The sequence below is a fragment of the Ornithorhynchus anatinus genome, chromosome 13 (genome assembly GCF_004115215.2).
Source record: "Ornithorhynchus anatinus isolate Pmale09 chromosome 13, mOrnAna1.pri.v4, whole genome shotgun sequence".
Taxonomy (NCBI): Eukaryota; Metazoa; Chordata; class Mammalia; order Monotremata; family Ornithorhynchidae; genus Ornithorhynchus; species Ornithorhynchus anatinus.
The window spans coordinates 34,266,939-34,286,800 of record NC_041740.1 but is presented as its reverse complement, the minus strand read 5'-3'; the positions used below and the strand labels follow the sequence as shown (position 1 = coordinate 34,286,800).

Genomic DNA, 19,862 nt, shown 5'->3' with positions numbered 1-19,862 from the left:
ACCCACGACCTCTGACTCCCAAGCCCAGAAGTAATGATAATGATGGTATTTAAGCACTTAATATGTGCCAAACACTGTTCTAAGCACTGGGGTAGATACAAGGCAATCAGGTTGGACACAGCCCCTGTCCCACATGAGGCTCACAGTTTCAATCCCCATTTTACCCATGAGGTAACTGAGGCACAAAAGTGAAATGACTTGTCCAAGGTCACACAGCAAACAAGTGGCGGAGCTGGATTAGAAACTATGACCTCTGGCTCCCAGGCCTGGGCTGTTGCCACTAGGCAGTGCTGCGTCATACTAGACCATGGTCTCAGAAATCCATGTATGAGGAGGGACTTGATAAGGACACCCACAAAAAGTACTTATCAGACATTCACAGAACCTATGTAGTGCTAAATGTAACTCCAGCCGGACACTTGACCTTCTCAATTGATGTTCCTCTTCCAGGACCTAGTAAACACAGGAGCTGCCTCTGAGCTATGACATTCAGTGGCAAGAATCAAGGAAGAGGAGAGCCTGAGTGTAAGCTTCTTGAAAGCAAGGTTCATGACCCTTAATTCTTATGTGCTCTCTCAAACACTTAATACACTGCTCTGCACACAGGCATTCAATAAATGCTGAATGACTGTTTAAAAATAAATATACCAGATGGAAAGGTGCCCAGTGCCAAATAGAGAACGGGACTAGGAGTATCAGGAGACCTGGCTTCTAATCCTGGCTCTACCACATCTCTTTGGTCAAGCCACTTCATTCTTTGTACTTCAGTTACCTCATCTGTAAAATAGGAATTAAATCCTGCTCCCTTCTACTGAAACTGAGACCCATGTGGCACAGGGACTCTGTCCAACTTGAGTAACTTATATTTGCCTCAGCACTTAGAACAGTACTAGTAAGTACTTAACAAATACCATAATTGCTAATTATTATTCCAGTCCCAGTTCTTCAGCTCGCTTTCTGTGACCTGGGGTATGTCACTTAACCTCTCAGTGCCTGTGTTTCCACATTCATGATAGGATAATATACTTATTCTTCCTCCCATCCCTCCCTGTGTGGGGTAAGGATAATGTCCAATCTTACCTTATGTCTACCCCAGTGCTTAGCAATCAGTGAGTGCTTCATCAATGACATTATCATTACATCAGCTTTAGGGGACAGACAAGCTGAAAAATGAACCATCTGATATTAAACTGGGCTAATAGCCATTTTCTGACACAAGAAATAAGCTCTTTCTGCTCATTTTTGAGCAATCAAAAAAAAATTTTTGAAGCCAACCACTGAGTAATCAAATAGTTAATTCTCTCTAAGAATAATGAGGAAAAAATGTTTCCATTTCTTCTGCAACGGGAGAAAATTATCTGTTCTATTTCTGGCATCAGTGTATTACATTAATAATGCTCACAACCTACCCACCTTACTATATGTTGTGCGGATTAATTTGACCATCTTTCCAAATTGCTTTGTATTTCTATCGCCCTTCTTTTCTAGAGAACTCAGAAGAATATTATGGTGATTACCATTGAACCAAAATGGCCCTGCCCCCATCCCCTTCCAAAAGAAACACTTAATTGCAAGGCAAATCATAAGAACTTGAGCATAAAGGAAATCCATAGACAGAATCATTCCTTAAAAATAAAATCTGAAGAGTACAGTAGGAGGCAAATGTGGGAGGAAATGGGCCAGATAATTATGGGTGTTTTCGATCACCAATCTCTTTGATTCTCTACAAGGAGGTCATGTAAAGCTAGATGCCTTTTAATAATGATTTAATTGAAGCCATTAGGGTATGGAATAGTCTTTCTACCCTCAGGGGTAGAAATCCTAATCCTTTCTGTGATTATAGCTGGGCTGGGCATAACCTCAGAAATACGCCACCTTAAAGTAGTGCTGACACTGGACTGGAATGCAAAACTCCTTTTTCCTAATTTTATCAATAAATTTCCTTTCCAAATTAAGCAGTGACCTCTTTGGAAATCTCTGATCTCAGGATGTACTTGTTTCAGGTTATCATTTGGAGATAACATCTCCTAGACGTCAGAGCTCAAATGAGTCATTCATGATAAATTGCACTTTGGTCTTTCTTATGCCAGAGAAAAGATATTCATTTTCCACTATCGTGTAAAATAGCCATTCATCTAAGTAAATGCAGTGACTCCTTAGGCTTGGTATGAGAACTATTCTGGTTTCTGAATCTTAATTTAGAAGGCTGTTGACAGACACGGAAGAAGCATCAGGAACTAACAGTGATGGAGAAGAATCAGTTAGTTAAATGTCAATGGGGGGAGTTTTTTAAATGAGCTCAAAGCAACAGGCCGATTTGTTCTTCTGCCCCAGTTCTTGAGTCAGACTTAGGAAACATAGCCATTCTGTCTTGCCTCAGCGTGAGGTTTTCCTTTTCCGGGCATGGAGTCTTGGGATGTGCCCAACTTAACTGAAGAATAGATGAGTCTTTTGCAGGTTAAAACCTTCAGGAGAGAAATGGTTAAAGCCCCTACCCACTATCTGGGCAAACCTCTGTTTCTACAGAAGGAATCTTGGGGCGATTCTGTGACCAGTACTTTGGAATTGGTAGATATATCACTGAGTCACCATCCCTCTCCCCCGATTAGACTGTAAGCCCATCAATGGGCAGGGATTGTCTCTATCTGTTGCCAAATTGTACATTCCAAGCGCTTAGTACAGTGCTCTGCACATAGTAAGCGCTCAATAAATATTGAATGAATGAATCCCTCTCTCAGCACCCTAAATTTTTATAGATTAGCCCCATTATTCAGAGCTGACGGTCCAATGGAATGATCTCATTAAATGAGAAGATATGTATGGGATTCTGTACTGTTGTTTTTAATGTGGTGGACAGCATATCTGAGCTAGGTAGGACTTTCTTGGTGAAAAGGAATTTTGAAAGCATCTTGGTTCTTGAAATATTGAAAACAAGTGGACTTTCAGTAGTTTGAAAAGATTTATTCAAATTTTGTATCTGTGCCTCAGGGAAAGAGTCTAACTTCTGTTTGCACTGTACTCTCCCAAGCACCTCATACAGTGCTCCACATGAGTGCTCAATAATTACTATCGACTGCCTGTATTCAGAGCTAAACTCTGCTTCTCATGGTTGTCTCAGTCAAAATTCAGCTGAGGTGAGCAAGGTCCCGGGTCGACCTACAGGTTGGATTGGCAGAGAGTAAGAATGAGAATAAAATTATGAAACTGGATTTGGGAGTCTGAACTCTGCCTGCACAGCCAGAATTTCCCAGAGAAAATTGTTTCTTTATGACTGTTCTTGACGTGGCCTGCAGATTCTCAGCATGAAGACAATTGAAAAAAAAAATCACAATACTTGAAATTTATTCAACTACCCTCTCCTCTTTGTGTGCTGAAGGCAGCTCATTGGCTCAGTTGGAAACTGCTCTTCATTTGCCTCTCCTCTGATTTCCCTCCCTCCCATTATCCATTCCACTGAATAATAATAGTTATGATGATGGTATTTGTTAAGCCCTTACTATGTGCCAAGCACTGTTCTAATAGCTGGGGTAAATGCAAGGTAATCAGGCTGTCCCAGGTGGGGCTCACATTCTTAATCCTCCTTTTTACAGATGAGGCACAGAGAATTTAAGTGACTTGCCCAAAGTAACACAGCTGATAAGTGGTGGAGTTGGAATTAGAACCCTTGACCTCTGACTCCCAAGTCCAGGCTCTTTCCACTAAGTCACGCTCCTTCTGAAGACCCTAAATGGATTGGTAACCACCAGGAAAGTGATCTTGCCATCTATTTGTTTGCAACAGAAGCTGATGCAAAGGTTGCAAGTCTATGCTCATTCTTTTGAGCAAAGCCAGCCAATACATAGTCATTGTAATCGCTCATTTTTTTATTTTTTTTTTAACAGAACTGAGTCCTTGAAAGGTCAAGTGACTTGTAAGTCACAGAGCAAGACAGACATGACTGTGATTAGAAGCCAAACTGATCTGTACTTTTTCCCAATGGTTCTTTTAATTCCAACTGGCCCCTCCTCCTCCCTATTCCTCACAGGGTGGCCATTATGTCCAATTTTATACAGGACCTTCTGGTTTTCAGCTGGTCCAGTCAATCAGTAGTGTTTATTGAAACCTTACTGTGTGCAGATCACTGTTCTAAGGGCTTGGAAGAGTCCAACAGAGTTAGTAGACATGGTCTCTATCTACAAGGAAGTTACAGTCTAGAGGGGATACTGATATGGCTCCAGACACCATTATGATCTACATTTTTACTCTAAATGCCCAATCTCTTCCCACGTTGCCTTGATGAAAAGCAGTATAACCTGTTGGAAAGAACACAGGCCTGGAAATCAGAGGACTTGAGTTTTCATTCTAGCTGTGCCACTCTGCTGTGTGACCTTGGGCAATTCATTGAACTTCTCTGTGTCTGTGTCCTTTTTTGTAAATTAAATAATTCGGTAGCTGTTTTCCATCCCACTTAGTCCCTTGAGCCCCATGTGAGACAGGGACTGTGTCCAACTGTGAGCTACATATGGGTCAGGGTCTATGCCTGACCTGATTGTCTTGATTCTACCAGACTGCTTAGTTCAGCATTTGGCAGATTGTAAGTGCTTTGCAATAATGGGATTTTTATTATTATTGACTCCTACTGCTGGGGACACAGCTTCAAAGCAACTACGGGGAGCGAGGTGGGGAATGCGATGACTCTGGAGCTCTGCAGGGGGACAAGAGTCCACTTGGTGATGTACTCAGCAATTCCATAAGTTCTGTGAATTTCTTTCAAGAGCCTCATGCACATGAACTTGGTATGTCATTATGTTGAGTCACTTAGAGGGTCAGTAGAGCAGAAGAGGGGGAGCCAGATTTCTTTAGTACCTCCCCTGGCCACCCTACCTCTGTAAACCTCCCTTTAGAGACAGAGTTACACTAGAGTCTTTTTATTAATTTACGTTGATTTGCTAGTGAACAAACCATTGTAGTTTGCATATCTGAAGAGAGGCTGAAATAATAATAGACCATTTAACTGGTAAATTATAATGGAGACATTTAGAAATAACATATTATATCCACATCTATACCAAATTAATCCATCATGATTAAAGGTCTTATAGTGAATACTAAATGAATTAGTAATGATTGGCCTTTCTGCATAACCCTTTAAATTATACAGAGGTCTGTTTGCACCAAATAGTCACACATAAGAATGAAAGGCTAAAATAGGATGAATCTCAAATAAAATGGTTGTAAATCTTGAGAGTCTTTGTTTAGGCCTCTTCTTTGGTTAAACCCATTCAGTGCATAGATTTCTTTTACTCTAGACTACATGACAATCATGGGTAATAACTCATTAAAAGCAAAAGTGCATTCCCATAGAGAGTTGCAAGAAAATAAACTTAATCCCATAACAAGAAGAGGAATTTCTCATTGTCTTGTGGGGTGGTTCACCCCAATTTAATACAGTAGTTTTAGTTTGGTTTTTTCAGTCTGCTAAGAGTATATCCCTCATATACTGCTTTAGTTAATGGCTTCTGATAAATGACGTTACCCTGATGCCTTTTCTAAAATGAAAAATATTTTAAGGTTTTACTCATTTTTCATTTCTTTACTATTCTCTCAATAGACCACACAATTTACATAATCGTGTGACTGGAGGGAATTGCTTAGAAACAGGTGGTGATATAATTTAGACTATTTGACTTGGGGTTGGGGAGCAGGAGGTACTTGTAATTTTCTTAATGTAGAATGAAGATCTTGTGTGATCCTGAATCTACATCCCAATCAAAGCCATCTCAAGGGGCTTGTGGGCACAATCAGAAGGTACTGAGGCTGTGATTTGCCTCTCTGGGATTTCTTGCTTAATTATGGCATTAAGGACTTAGTGTGTGCCAAGCTTTGGGGGGAGTGTACAGTAGAGCAGATTATCCTGAACTTGGAGCAGGGCAGATGCAGGTGGGAAATGTGACGACTCCAACTGGCCCTTACTCTTTCCAGCATTCCACTCGCATGAGGGACCTTTCTATTCAGTGGTATTTACTGAGCACTTACTGTGTGCAGAGCACTGTACTAAGTGTTTGAGAAAGTACAATACAATAATAAACAGTGGCCTTCCATGCCCACAGTGAGCTCACAGCCTAGAGGGGAGAGAAACAGACATCCCTCCAGAGCCAACCCTATCCCCAGATACTAAGCCCTAGTGAGCCCTCAACCCAGTACTTTTTAAGTACTTACTGTGTGCCAAGCATTGTTTTAAGCAGCGTGGCTTAGTGGAAAGAGCCTAGGCTTGGGAGTCAGAGGTCATGGGTTCTAATCCCGGCTCCGCCACTTGTCTGCTGTGTGACCTTGGGCAAGTCACTTAGCTTCTCTGTGCCTCAGTTACCTCATCTGCAAAAATGGGGATTAAGAAATTTGAGCCCCACGTGGGACAATCTGATCATCTTGTATCTACCCCAGTGCTTAGAACAGTGCTCTGCGCATAGAAAGTGCTTAACAAACACCATAATAATAATTAAGCCCTGGGGTAGATACAAGTTGGGTTGGACACAGTTCCTGTCCCACATAGGGCTCACACTCTTAATCCCCATTTTACAGTTGAGGTAACTGAGGCCCAGAGAAGTGAAGTGACTTGCCCAAGGTCACACAGTAGACATATGGTGGAGCTGCGATGCTGGGATTGGAACCTCTGACCTTCTGACTCCCAGACTGTGCCCTGTCCACTAAGTCATGCTGCTTCTCATAGTCCCCTCTCCCCTGATGGACTCATTTCAAATCTCCACCACAATCTCAATCAGTCAGCCAGTGGTATTTATTGAGAGCTTCCTGTGTGCAGAGCACTGTACTAACTGCTTGAGAGCATACAACAAGGTTGGTAGAAACGTTCCCTGCCCACAAAGTGCTTACACTCTAGAGTCCACAGTCTTACTCCCAAATCCTACATACATTTTTTGGAGAGAGAGAATAGAAAAATGATTTTTGTTTTGTCTCATCTAGTATGGCCAAATGCTTTGGTTTACAGAAGACTCATCCACCAAAATCCATCATGTCTTCTTCCTTAAGGTGACATATGTTCTGGGCACATCTACTAATATGCTGAGAACTGTTGTCATTTACTCAATAATTTAGGAAATCTTAATTTTTCAATGTAAACTTACCCATATTTCCTGATGTGTTTTTTTCCCTTTTCAATAAGTGCCCTTTTTTCATTAAGGTTGTTCAGTCACTACACCCTGAAAATTGGTCAGTTTCCTTAGGGCCCTTCTAAGATGTATGCAATTTACTGTGGATGCAATGAAATGTATAAGATTACCATTTCTCAGAGAGCCAGTCCAACCAAGAGGGGAAACTTTCAAGAAGAAAACAAACCAGAGTGTGCCCAAGACCCCTTTCATTCATTCAATTGTATTTACTGAGCACTTACTGTGAGCAAAGCACTGTACTAAGCACTTGGGAGAGTATAATAGGAATGTTCCCTGCCCACAACGAACTCAAAGTCTAGAGGGGGAGACAGACATTAATATACATAAATAAAAAATTAATTACAGATCTATACTCATGTGCTGTGGGGTTGGGAAAGAGGATGAATAAAGGAGCAAGTCAGGGCGATGCAGAAGAGAGTGGGAGAAGAAATGAGAGCTTAGTCGGAGAAGGCTTCTCAGAGATGTGCCTTCAATAAGGGTTTGAAGTGGGGGAGAGCAATTATCTGTCTGATATGAGGAGGGAGAGCTTTCCAGGCCACAGGTAGGAAGTGGGTGAGAGGGCAGTGGAAAGATAGGCGAGATAGAGGTACAGTGAGAAGGTTAGTATTAGAGAAATGAAGTGTGTGGGCTGGGTCATAAGGAGAGTAGTCAAGTGAGGTAGGAGCAGGCACGGTGATAAAGTGCTTTAGAGCCAATGGTGACTTTTTGCTTGATGTGGAGGTGGGCAACCACTGAACTTTCTTGAGGAGTAGGGAAACATGGTCTGAACGTTTTTGAAGGAAAATGATCCCGGCAGCAGAATGGACTGGAGTGGGGAGAGACAAGAGGCAGGGAGGTCAGCGAGGAGGCTGATAAAATAATCTAGGCCGGATAGGATAAGCGCTTGCATTAATGTGGTAGCAGTTTGGATGGAGAGGAAGAGGTGGATTTTAGCGATGGTGTGAAGCACACCTGTGCTTCTCTCAAGCTGTGACATCTTTTTCAAATCCTTCAGAGTATTGCTCTTCTGGAGAAATCTTTATTTTTGGAAGCACAAATATTTGAATGAGGTCTATGCTAATAGGCCCTCTGAGAATTCTTTAAAACAAAAAAAATTAGTAAGCAATGGCAAGATTTCAAGAGCTAATGGTGCACTCACTCCCAAAGGATGGAATTTATAATCTACTAGAATGAGTTTTAGCCCAGATTAGGGTGGTTTGGTTTGTACAGTCCTTAATTCCCACTCACCAACTGCTACTATTTTACCTTTTTTTTTCCTTTTCCTTACATGCACAGAAGTCACCCCATTCCCCAGAGTGGGGGAAGCTAAGAGAAGAAGGAATGGACATGGTCTATTGCCTTGGATCATAAATCCAGTATTTTAATCATTTGGAAGCAAGTCTGTATGAGATTAAGGTAGCATCCAGACCAAAAATTTAAATTATCAAAGCAATCAGTTTTTTGTGTCCTGTAACGCCGCTTTAGAAACTCCAGTGGTTTCCCATCCATCTCTGCATCAAACAGAAACTCATTGCCATCAGCTTTAAGCCACTCAATCAGCTCTTTCCCTCCTCCCTCACCTAACCTTGCTCCTTTCCTACTAAACCCCAGCCTGGACACTTTGCTCCTCTAATACTAACCTACTCACCTCACCATACCTCAATCTCATCTCTGTCACAGACAACACCTTCTTGGTATAGTGGAATGACCTCCCCATTCATATTCAAGAGACTACCACTCTCTAGATCTTCAAAGTCCTACACATATCTGTAATCTTTTTATGTTAATGTCTTTCTACCCCTCGAGGCTGTGAGCTCATTATGGGCAGGAAACGTGTCTACCAACTGTTGTTATATTACCTTCTCTCAAGTGGTTAGCACAATGCTCTGCACACTGGAAGTACTCAAAAAACATATAATTGATCAGCTCCAAGAAGCCTTTCCTGGCTAACCTTTCATTTTCCCCACCCTCTGTGCTCTCCTTTCCGCTTTGCCTATGCACTGAGATATGTACCCCTTTATACCCTTTGATACTCACCTCACCCCCATTCCCACCACACTTAATGCACATATCCTTTACTCTGCTGCTTCACATTTGTGATTCATTTCAATATCTGCCTAAGAAATAGTTTGTAAAGCTCCTTGAGGACAGGGATCCTGTCTATGAAATCTTTTGTTTTGTACTCTCCCAAGTAAATGCTCAGTAAACACTACTGGTTGAGAGAAGCCGTTGTTAAAGTTGTGCAAGTGCTTGTGTGAATCCATCTACGTATAGATCCTATCCAAAAATGGGTAGTGGCCAAAAAAAAAAGGCTTAAATACTACTGACCCTCTTTAGCCCAATCCTGTCATATATATTGCCTTTGCTGCACTTATAGGGGCAACAAAAATTAGATTCAATCTCTTCAAATCTTTTCAAACAAATAGACCACTCCCTCCTCAGATTGCTGCTCACCAAACTCATCCACCTCCTACAGTTGTAACCCAACAGTCATCTGTAAAATCCATCTTTTTTGAGTAAATTGGATTGTTCTCCAGGTGAAATTTTGAGGGGCAAGAGACCTAACCTCAACTTCACCAAGTCAGATTGCTTTTCGGTTGGAAAGAATCAATTGCAATTATCAGAGACACAAATATTTGACTTTTAAAGCATTGGCAACCTCCATTTCAGATTCATGTTTTGGATTTGTTCATCCTCCAACTAGTAAAGTAGATTCAATTCTGCTAAATTGAAAGCAGCCCTGCCTCAGAATTGCCAAAAAAGAATATGTATGTTGAAAACTGGGGGAAAGTCCAGGATTGCAATACTGTCATTGCTGGGGCAAAGTTTAGCGCTTAAAGCTTCAGGAAATGGCATCTGTCAATTATAACGGCTACACATTTGTTTTCATTTATGAATTCATAACTTTACAACTGTGTCTAATTAACACCACTATCCCCTGGAAAATTCCTTAGTCTGAGAGGCTTTTATAGTGAGGAAGTTTACCAAAACTGAGATTTATTTTTTTTCCCCTGCACATTGCCTTTTTAAATTTCATTTATTTATTTATTTATTCAGCTATTCCTTGGAAAATGTGAGAAGTGGAGAGAAAGAAGTTGAGTGAGTTTGGCCCACAAGATATTGGGCCCAAGAAACTCTTTGTAGGAGACAGCAAGTGTCTCTAGATCATTTTTTTTAGTTCCTCTCCTGCCCAGTTCAGATTCCAGGTTCTTTTCCTAAAATCTATTTTTTCCCTGTTTCACCTGGGGAAAAAACAAAAAAAAATGCATGCACACATCCCTTTAACAGATAAGGAAAAAAGCTTGCCATCATCCACTCCAAACACTTACCATAGAATGGCTTTGGCTTAAGCAGAAACTTACAAAAGTGTTGAATTTGTGTAAGAGTATAGATAGCCTGGATGTTAGTGGACCTGGAAACCTATGGGAAGGATTTACAGGGAGGAAGTGAGGTCACGTGAAAAGAACACCAGACCTGAGGTATAATCCCAACTCCTTTATTAGCCTGCTGGGTGACCTTGGGTGAGTCATTTACCCTCTTTGGGACTCAGCTACCTCATCTGTAAATTGGGGATGATAGTCTGTGAGTCCCAAATAGGACAGGAAATATGTCGAATCTGGAAACCTTGTATTTACCATGGAGCTTAGTATATAGTAAATGTTTAATAAATGCCATACTTTATCCCCAGGTGTTATATTCTCATCTAACTAATCTTTGGTGCCATGTGTATAGCAAGGAGCTGATAGAAAGAGGGGTCATGGTGAGACCACTTTGAAGCTGAAAATAGGAGTTGGGGCATCTGACTTCCAGTTCAGGGCACTGTTCCTCAGAACATGCAGGCTCTGGGTTAGATATTTTAAGGCTTTTTCTATTTCTCCTTTAGGTTCTAAAGACTTTTTGGTGGGTTTGATAGATACAATTCAGGTAGAGGCAGGTGAACGCCAAGAAAGAAATGGGCATTTTAATGCACACCTGAAAAAAAATGTCATGTGAAATAAGTCTTTTTAGCTGAGGGAGAGGTCAGATGGAATGTGCAAGTATTGATTGATTGCATGTCCAGGTTTCTTACCACCCTTCCCATCAGGTCAGTGAAAACCCAGAACTTTTAGCCCATCGTTTTGTCGTGGAATTGGTAAATTGGGGTGTATTCCTCATGGAAGCTGACCATTGCCTGCACCTACTCACTTCAGCTTTGACCTTTTTCTCAGCACTTGTTGCCATCACTGATTGTGATTGCAAGATTAATTTTTTTTAAAAAAAGGGACAGGAACCCAGTAAAAGTATTTCCAGTGTGATATTAGGTGTAAGCTCTTAACAATGAAGCTTCTCTGGTTTGAAACTGACCTCCTTCCTCCATTTAATTTCTCAGATTCTTGACATATCAATGGAAAATCCTATCGTAGGTCAATCTAAAACTAATTAAACTGGAAAGGTCTGGGTTGGGAAATATATTCTTTAAAATTGGGCATCAAGAATCCTGGGCAAAAGTGGTTAAGTTTAGTGTTTGGGTCTGATAGGTGTTGTCTTTTTCTGGGGTCACTTCCCAATCACATAACTTGGTGGGTAGCAGGTTTTGGTGATTAGCAGACAGGTGATTGGAGGTTTACATTAATTGTGAAATGACTGGGATTCAATGAAGTCCAGAAATTGCCCTCTGTGGGAGAAGTGAATGATCTCAGCAGAAGATCTTCATGTTCAGAAATTGATCTCTGACTTTCCCATTGCTGTAGGCAGCACCGCTATCCTTCCCGTCCCACAAGCCAGTAACCTTGGCATTATTCTTGACTGTTCTCTCTCATTCAACCTACATATTCAGTCTGTCACTAAATCCCATCAGCTCAACCTCCACAACTTCTCTAAAATCAGTCCTTTCCTCTCCATCTAAGCACTTATCCTGCCTTGATTACCGTATCAGCTTCCTTGCTGACCTCCCTGCCTCCTGCCTCTCCCCAGTCAAGTCTAAACTTCATCTGCTGCCCAGATCATTTTTCTATGAAAATGTTCTGTCCATGTTTCCCCAGTCCTCCAAGAACCTCCAGTGGTTGCCCATCCACCTCCACATCAAACTCCTTACCGTCGGCTTTAAAGCTCTCTATCACCTCCCCTCCTACTTATCCTTGCTACTCTCCGACTACAACCCAGTCAAGTCACTTCTCTGTGCCTCAGTTACCTCATTTGTAAAATGGGGATTGAGACTGTGAGCCCCATGTGGGACTAGGGACTGTGACCAACCGGATTGGCTTGTATCCATCCCAGTGCTTAGTACAGGGCCTGATACATAGTAAGCGCTCAACAAATGCCATTTTTATTAATACCATTGATTGATCCTCTTTGTGAATTGTTCTTCACCTCTATCGTCATATCCTTAGGTCCCCCAGCTTGCTCTCCTTTCAGACTACTTGGATGGCAAGCTCCCTTTGAGAGCAGGAACTAGGCTTTGTATACACTGTTTCAGGACAATCACCCTAATTCTTAAAAAAGCAGTGGCTACAATCCGGCACCTACTAAGTCACTGATGATGGTGTAGTCCATTTTAACTTTTTTTTTCTTTAAAAGAAGACAACATCATTATTAGAGAAATGGATCCTTGAATCTGAAGATCTCCTTAAAGTGTACTTTTTTCATTTCTCTGTGGACTGGCAAAAACCAGACTTCTAAAAATTTGTTAACCCACTCTTTTATGCCCAAACACGTGCACACCACTGATTTCAGCAGTTATAGTCGTCATTCTGCTTTGCCCAAAATGTGAATTATATCAGGTTATTTACACATTTCTACTCCAAGAACCAACAGAGTCCTGCTATCAAAACATCTGGCAGTGAAGCTTCTTTAAGATTTGCCGGTATGCTAATAAAAGTATTACTATTAGTTGCAAGGATCTAAGCTGTGACACGTTTGGGAATTTGGGGTTCTGGGTTTTTGAAAAGGCAAAATCACATTTAGCAACGTTTTCCCCAATCACCCCTTCTACCCTGACTTCTTAGAGGACTCAAAGGGTGCTAAAGGACTATTCCTGAGGTGAATTTGAAATTTCAGTTGAATTCTGAAAAATTATACAGCGCTCCATCCTCCCCTTAATGGGCATTCTAGCGTCTCAGCAGGTAAGCAGACTTCATCTGGTGCTGGAGACTACTCTAAGTGCCCTGTGCTTGTCTTACTCCTTTTAAAACCAAACCTTCTGGCAGTGAAAATAGCTACACGCTGAAAATCGCCAGGACATCAAAGCTGCTCTGAATCGTTGTCACTAAGCATTGACCTTTTTGCAAAATGTTAAGACTTTTTAGTGTCGTGTAGAGCAATTCGATTTGGCATGTTGGTTTAGTTGGTGTCAGGACAGACAACTCATCTCTATTTAACATGCGCATTTTAGTTTTTGGGTTTTTTTAAGGTTTCTTCTCCACATAGCTCTCCATCATCAGAAGCAGAGGTCTTGACCAAAGCGATCAGTATTGAGCTCTCTTGCTGAGATCATCTTGGCAGTGCATAGATGTTCAGAGCTGAGGATGGAGAAAGACTAAGGATTGGTCAAGGATAAATAAAAGTGTGTGGCAGGGGGTGCTTGTGTGACAGAGAGAGACATAATCCCAGGAGCATCTTGAACTCTCTTTTGGATACCTTTTGTGGTTGGCTACAGAGGGTGGTTCAAGGAGAGAGGATTGTAATAGTGTTGAGGTCAGGCAGTGCCTGTCTGGTGGAAGAAGTTGAAAATCAATTCTTTCCTCCTAGGGGAGAAAGTGGATCTAGTTTAACAAACAAACTTTGAATTGGAGTCTCAGGTCAAGCAATGGGTATAGGAAGAGTCCTGATTCTGGGTTGGAAGTGATGAGGATGGATGAATGTTTGAATGTAGAAACAGCAAGGCACAGTGGATACAGCATGGGCCTGGAAGTCAGAAGGTCATGGGTTCTAATCCTGGTCTGCCACTTTTCTACCATGTGACCTTAGGCAAGTCACTTAACTTCTCTGTGTTTCAGTAACGTCATCTGTAAAGTGGGGATTGCAACTGTGAGCCCCCTGTGGCACAGGGACTGTGTCCAACCCAATTTGCTTGTATCCACTTGTTGCTTAGTTCAGTGCCTGGCATATAGTAAGCACTTAAAAATCATTGTTATTATTATTATTATTACTACTATATGAGGTCCATTACTTTGAGACTAAAGTAGGAAATCTTGTTCCAAACCTAAACAGGTTCTCTTTATTGGAAGGTTAATAATGACTGTGGCATTTGTTAAGCATAATGTTCCCAGCACTGACCTATATGTGCAATCCCGGCCCCACATGGGCTCATAGAATAAGTGGGAGGAAGAACAGCTATCAAATCATCATTTTGCAAATGAAGAATCAGAGGCAAAGAGAAGTTGAGACATGTCCAAGGTCACACAGCAGGCAAATGGTAGAGATTGGATTAGAATCCAGGTTCTCTCACCAGCAACCAGAAATTCTGCCTTCTTTCCATTGAGACTTCTATAGTATGTGTCTTTCTTTGATGGAGATCTCTTCACGATGGAGCCTTAGATCAAGGAGGAAAGAAAGAAGCATCTGAAAATTGGACAAAAGATACAAATGTTTTATTTTATTTACCAATGTGGTCAAGACAGAGGCAGTAAAGTCTTGCATACAGATATCTGGAAAAAACTACTAGGGAAACTAGGCATTTATGTCTGGAGAGATATCCAAGAATGCTGGCTTTGTTGAGGTTACTACCTGGGTCTCTCTTGAGAAAGTCAGTCAGTGGTTTAGAGGATTTTTCAGATGGCTCCCTGAGGCATGGATTCCATTTTAACTATGGTCCCTACTGGTCCATAGGTTTTGTTTTTCCTGATAAAGCACTGGACAGAGTCCACCTTCAGACTTTATCTCCACCTCCCTCTTTGACATGGGGACCCAAATCTCTATCTACAGTCCTGATGCCGGAAACCTATGGATAGATGGGTGAAGGGGGCTCTTCTTGTTTTTCTGGATTCAGTCCTTTCTCCTTTCTCTGCCTCTTTCTGTCGGTCTGTCTGCCACATCTGCCCCAATTTTAGCAACTGCAGAGGACTACGGATATCTCTGTCTCCTCTGGACTGTAAGCTCATTGTGGGCAGGGAAGGTATCTGCCAACTTTGTGTTGTACTGTCCCAGGGACTTTATACAGTGCTTTGTATATAGAAAGTGCTCAAATACAATTGAGTGATCGAAATGGCAGTGACAGACAGTCAAGGCAGTGGAGGAGCTGAAGCCAACATATTTTGGGCCCCTAGTATAGTGCTCTCACTCTGTCCTGCTAGCAGTAGCTTCTTAACCATTGTCTGAACAAAGCTCACCACAAATGGCAAAAAACAAGAAAAGGAACCCTTTTGTACTGTAATGAGCACAGTGTGCCACTAATTCTCAGGGTGGCTCTCACACTCAGAATGCACTATCACTACTGGCAGTAACCTCTTTGAATCCAGGGAGAGCAAAGTCAATGTCATGAGCTGGAAATGCTTGCACTGACTTGGCAATATTGTGATAGGCAATTGAGCTTCCTCCCTGAATCACTGTGACAAAACAGAGGAGTCACTTCGCTCTCCTGGGTGAAGAATGGAGAAATTTGTTTGCAAATCAGGAAGAGATTTTCTACAAAAAACAACCAGTGTAAATGTTGCATAGCGGGGTGATTATTTCTAAACTCCTGGGGCAAAGATTTTTGTAATAGCAACTCTTCTCAGGAAACTCGAAATATAATATCACTGCACAGTTTGGACAGAACCCATAATGAATGGGCTCTTTTACAAGCAATGGTATTTAAGGAGTCAGTCCCTCTAGTACCTGCAAATACAGAACAAACCTTCTACATTTTCTTTTCCATTTCAATCAGGAACTATTAGGAATTCCTGACTTCTTATTCCATGACCTGCTTTCTTTACCCATTTCTCTTCCTAAATATTCCATGAAACTGATTAGAAAAAGCATATTCTACTCCCCAACAATTCTCTTGGATTGAGAGGATTTTGACTTTCAGAAACACTGTACTTGTTACAAGTGTAATGAATATCATGTTTAATAGAAATGATAGGAGAACTTGGGAGAGCAATATACAACAAGAAACAGATGAGATGACTGAGGCACAGAGAAGTGGTGACTTGCACAAGTAGACAGTTGATGGAATCAGGATTAGAATCCAGGTCCTCTGATTTCCAGCCCCGCACATTTTCCACTAGGGCATGCTGCATCTCACACTATTGAAGAGACTGTACTGATAGTCTTTCCATTGGAACTTTGGAATGAATGGAAGCATGTGCTGTTGATTCATTAGGTTCTTGGAGAAGTAGCATGATGTAGTGGACATGGATCACGAACTGGCCTGGTGAAGAGAGCACAGCCCTGGGTATCAGAGGACCTGGGTATTAATTCCTGCTCAGCCACCTATCTGCTATGTACTGTTGGGCAGGTCCCTTAACTTTTCTGTGCCTCAGTTTCCTCATCTGTTAAAGATTTAGTGCTTGTTTTCCCTCCACTTTATAGACTACGAGAGTCAGGGAATGCATCCTACCTGATTATCTTTTATCTACCCTATTACTTATTACAATGCTAAGAGCAGAGTGAGCATTTTACTAATATTATTATCATTATCATCATCATGGAAATGTGTTCTTAGATTGGAGAGAGATTTGTGACTCCTTACTCAGGCCAATGAAGAATTTCATTTGCTCTTGAAAAAAGCAGTCAAATTACACATCTCCAGCAGATAAGCCTTGCCTTGTTGTATAGTAGCACCGAGCAGGAGAGAGGAAAATCATCAACCCCACTGAGAAACTTGCAGGACTACACGAACGTTAAAATACCAGATGGATTGAAAGTGACAGGCCTAATAAGCAACTTCCCAGAATCTGCATGAAATCTAATTGTAGAAAATCCCCTCTGCAGCTGCTTCTATTTGCTTCCCCAATTCCTTAAGCCAAACAATCTAGATCAGACCATCTCAGCATGGCCCTGCACACCCCAAATCGTCTTTGAGTTAGCTGGATTTTCACACACCCAGTGCTTCTTGAGGATTTATTCAGGCAAGTCAACATGTTATTGGGAGGTATTGGTTGCAACTTTTCAAACCAGGCTTTTTTTTCTTTTTAAGCTCTTTTTACCGGGACTTTCTCCAAGAAGTGGAAGCAGATCTCAATTGTATGGAGAAAGGCTAACAAAATGAAGATATTTCCTTGCAGATGTGTGGATAATAAAAAGAAAAAATATATTTTTTCACTAAATGATGCAGGCTGTAGCTGTTTAACTTCAAGTGGTTAAAAGTTCTCAACTGTCTAGGCTTAAGGATTTATCTTCCGAAGATACTTGGAAGGGAAATGATTCCGGTGATAGAAGGCAGTGCTATGTCCTTAACCTCCAGCTGGCTGTATTCCAGGGTCAAGGATGACAGCCTCCTGAAGGACAGGCCAGTCCTATTCATGACAACAGAGACACAAGAACCAGGGTAAAGGGTGGAAATCTTCAGTGGCAGCAATGACATGATGGCAGCCCCTTTTCTTACTTTTCTACTATCTAGTAGAAATACGCAGACATGAATTTTTGCCGTGGCCTAGTCGGATCAATCTATGCTATTGAATGGCTGCTTTCAGCTCACCCTCTAGACTGTAAGCTCTTTGTGGGTGGGGAATGTGTCTGTTTAATGTTGCATTGTACTCTCCCAAGTGCTTAGTTCAGTGCTTTGCACACAGTAAGTGCTCTCTAAATACGAATTGAACGAATAGAACACTGTAGTGGGTGCAGTAGGGAGTTTACACCAAAACTTTTGCCACCTTATTTTCAAAAAGTTACTTCACTATTGCCCATAAAATTCTGTGAATCCCACCATTTGCATAACCCCTGGCGATTTTGTAATCTAGAACATCATCCTAATCTATAAGGAATCATCCACTTATGGTAGCAGTCAATCGTATTTATGGAACGCTTACTCCTGAGCACATGGAGGGTAAGATATAACAGAGTTGGTTGATACGTTCCCTGCCTACAATGTGCTTACACTCTAGCAGGGGGAGACAGATATTGACATAAATAATTTAAGACAATGTACATTGTTCTGTGGGGCAGAGGGGGATGAATAAAGGATACAAACCCAAATGCAAGGGTGATGCAGAAGGGAGTGAGAAGAAGAAGAAATGAGGGCTTAGTTGGGAAGTCTTCTTGGAGGAGATGTTGCTGTTAATCAGATCATGAGGTGACTGCTTGCTCTTTCTAAAAGGAAATAGCTCAAGCCAGCAGAGGATGGCTCAACAGGAATCCAAAGAGCTTTAGAGGCTGCTTCGGCGAACTCTAATGAAGACATCCTTTGAACAAAAGAAACAGAGGAACAGGGTTTAAGCATGGATAATTGAACTCCACAGATTTGTAAAAAACTTCACTATAGCTTAGAGTTTCTGTATCTTGACCCAGCAACTTTCTGTCAGAACAGTTAACTAGGAGCAAAAATGGACTCAATTGAGTTTCAACTTTTTCCGGCACCCGCTCACCTTTTTCCACCTAATGCAGGTGAGCTACTGATGTGCTAGAAATAACCCAGTGCTGGCTGGTTAGAAGGTAGCCAGAAGAATCAAAGGACCTGGATAATCAGCACCCCACTCCAAAAAGTGATGACCAAAAATCACCGATTGTCAAAATGTCATATTCCACTATCCTTCAAAATCTTTTCTTCTGAAAAAAAAAAATTAGCACTCAGAATTCCACTCACCTCATTACTACCACATTCCATACCGGCCCCGAAGAAACAGAAAATGTATATAAGCAGAGCCGTCTTGCTAGCAAACCTCCCACAGCCATCATTCGCCTTGAACACCCAAGAGTTGCTGATGGCTGAAAATCTGACAGGTTCATTCATATTCTTTGCCAGGCACACACAGCCCCTGAGGGCTTTGGAACACATTATCCCCGAGATGCTTGGGGAATTATGCAAATATAAAGTTCTCTACTCAAAGATGTAGGGTCTGAAAAGTGCTGTAACAGACCTGAGGAGTAGTGCAAAAGTTTGTATAAAGAATTGGCCTGCACCCCATCTAATGCAAGTTGGTGTTTGTGTCCTCAATTCATGAACAGGTCCATTCAGCATGTGTGTTTTGCCGGAATGTCACCATTTTCACTGTTTCCTAGAGTTGCTACATGAAATAGGATTCAGTACTTTTTAGATAACTGTAAAACGTTCTCTAGCTACCAGCTGAGACACAGGCAGAACCCAGCCCATATTGCCCCTCAATTATAGGCCTGAAGACTGGGAGATCTGGATCTCCAGGGTCACCCTTGATTTACCACTGGCCTTGGAGCCAGTCATGTAGACCATTACGCTCACTCTGGACAGGGAATGTGGCCTACCAATTCTTGTATATTTCCTCTCCCAAGTGCTTAGTAAAGTGCTCTGCACAGGATAAGGGCTTAATAAATACTATTGATTGCAATATCTTAATCTAGGTTTTCTCACCTGAAAAATGGGATAGTGAACAAATCTACTTCTGGCCACTCACGGGGATGGTGGATAGAATGATAACCCTCACATCTTGGGAGGAGGACAGCCTGGGAAAATGCCCAATTAGACTATGAATATAGAACCATGCCTACTTCATGAAGTCAGGATGGATGTCATAAAATAGAATAAATTCAAATCAGGACTAACGATGGAAATTTTTATCCTGGGGTAAACTTTTCTGCAGTCATCTGGAAAGGCAAATCTACCCTGGGGTCCTTGATCACTCTGGGGAA

General features: G+C 41.6%; 1 long non-coding RNA gene across 2 annotated transcripts in view; it reads left to right on the top strand.

Moving 5' to 3' along the window:
• LOC103165379 overlaps nucleotides 1-17,362 on the top strand; it is a 36,973-nt gene extending 19,611 nt beyond the window's left edge. For both annotated transcript variants that reach the window (XR_484536.3, XR_005660722.1), the window contains one exon: nucleotides 17,239-17,362. This is a non-coding gene — a long non-coding RNA (uncharacterized LOC103165379). The remainder of the gene's footprint in view (nucleotides 1-17,238) is intronic.
• Nucleotides 17,363-19,862: the final 2,500 nt, after the last annotated feature.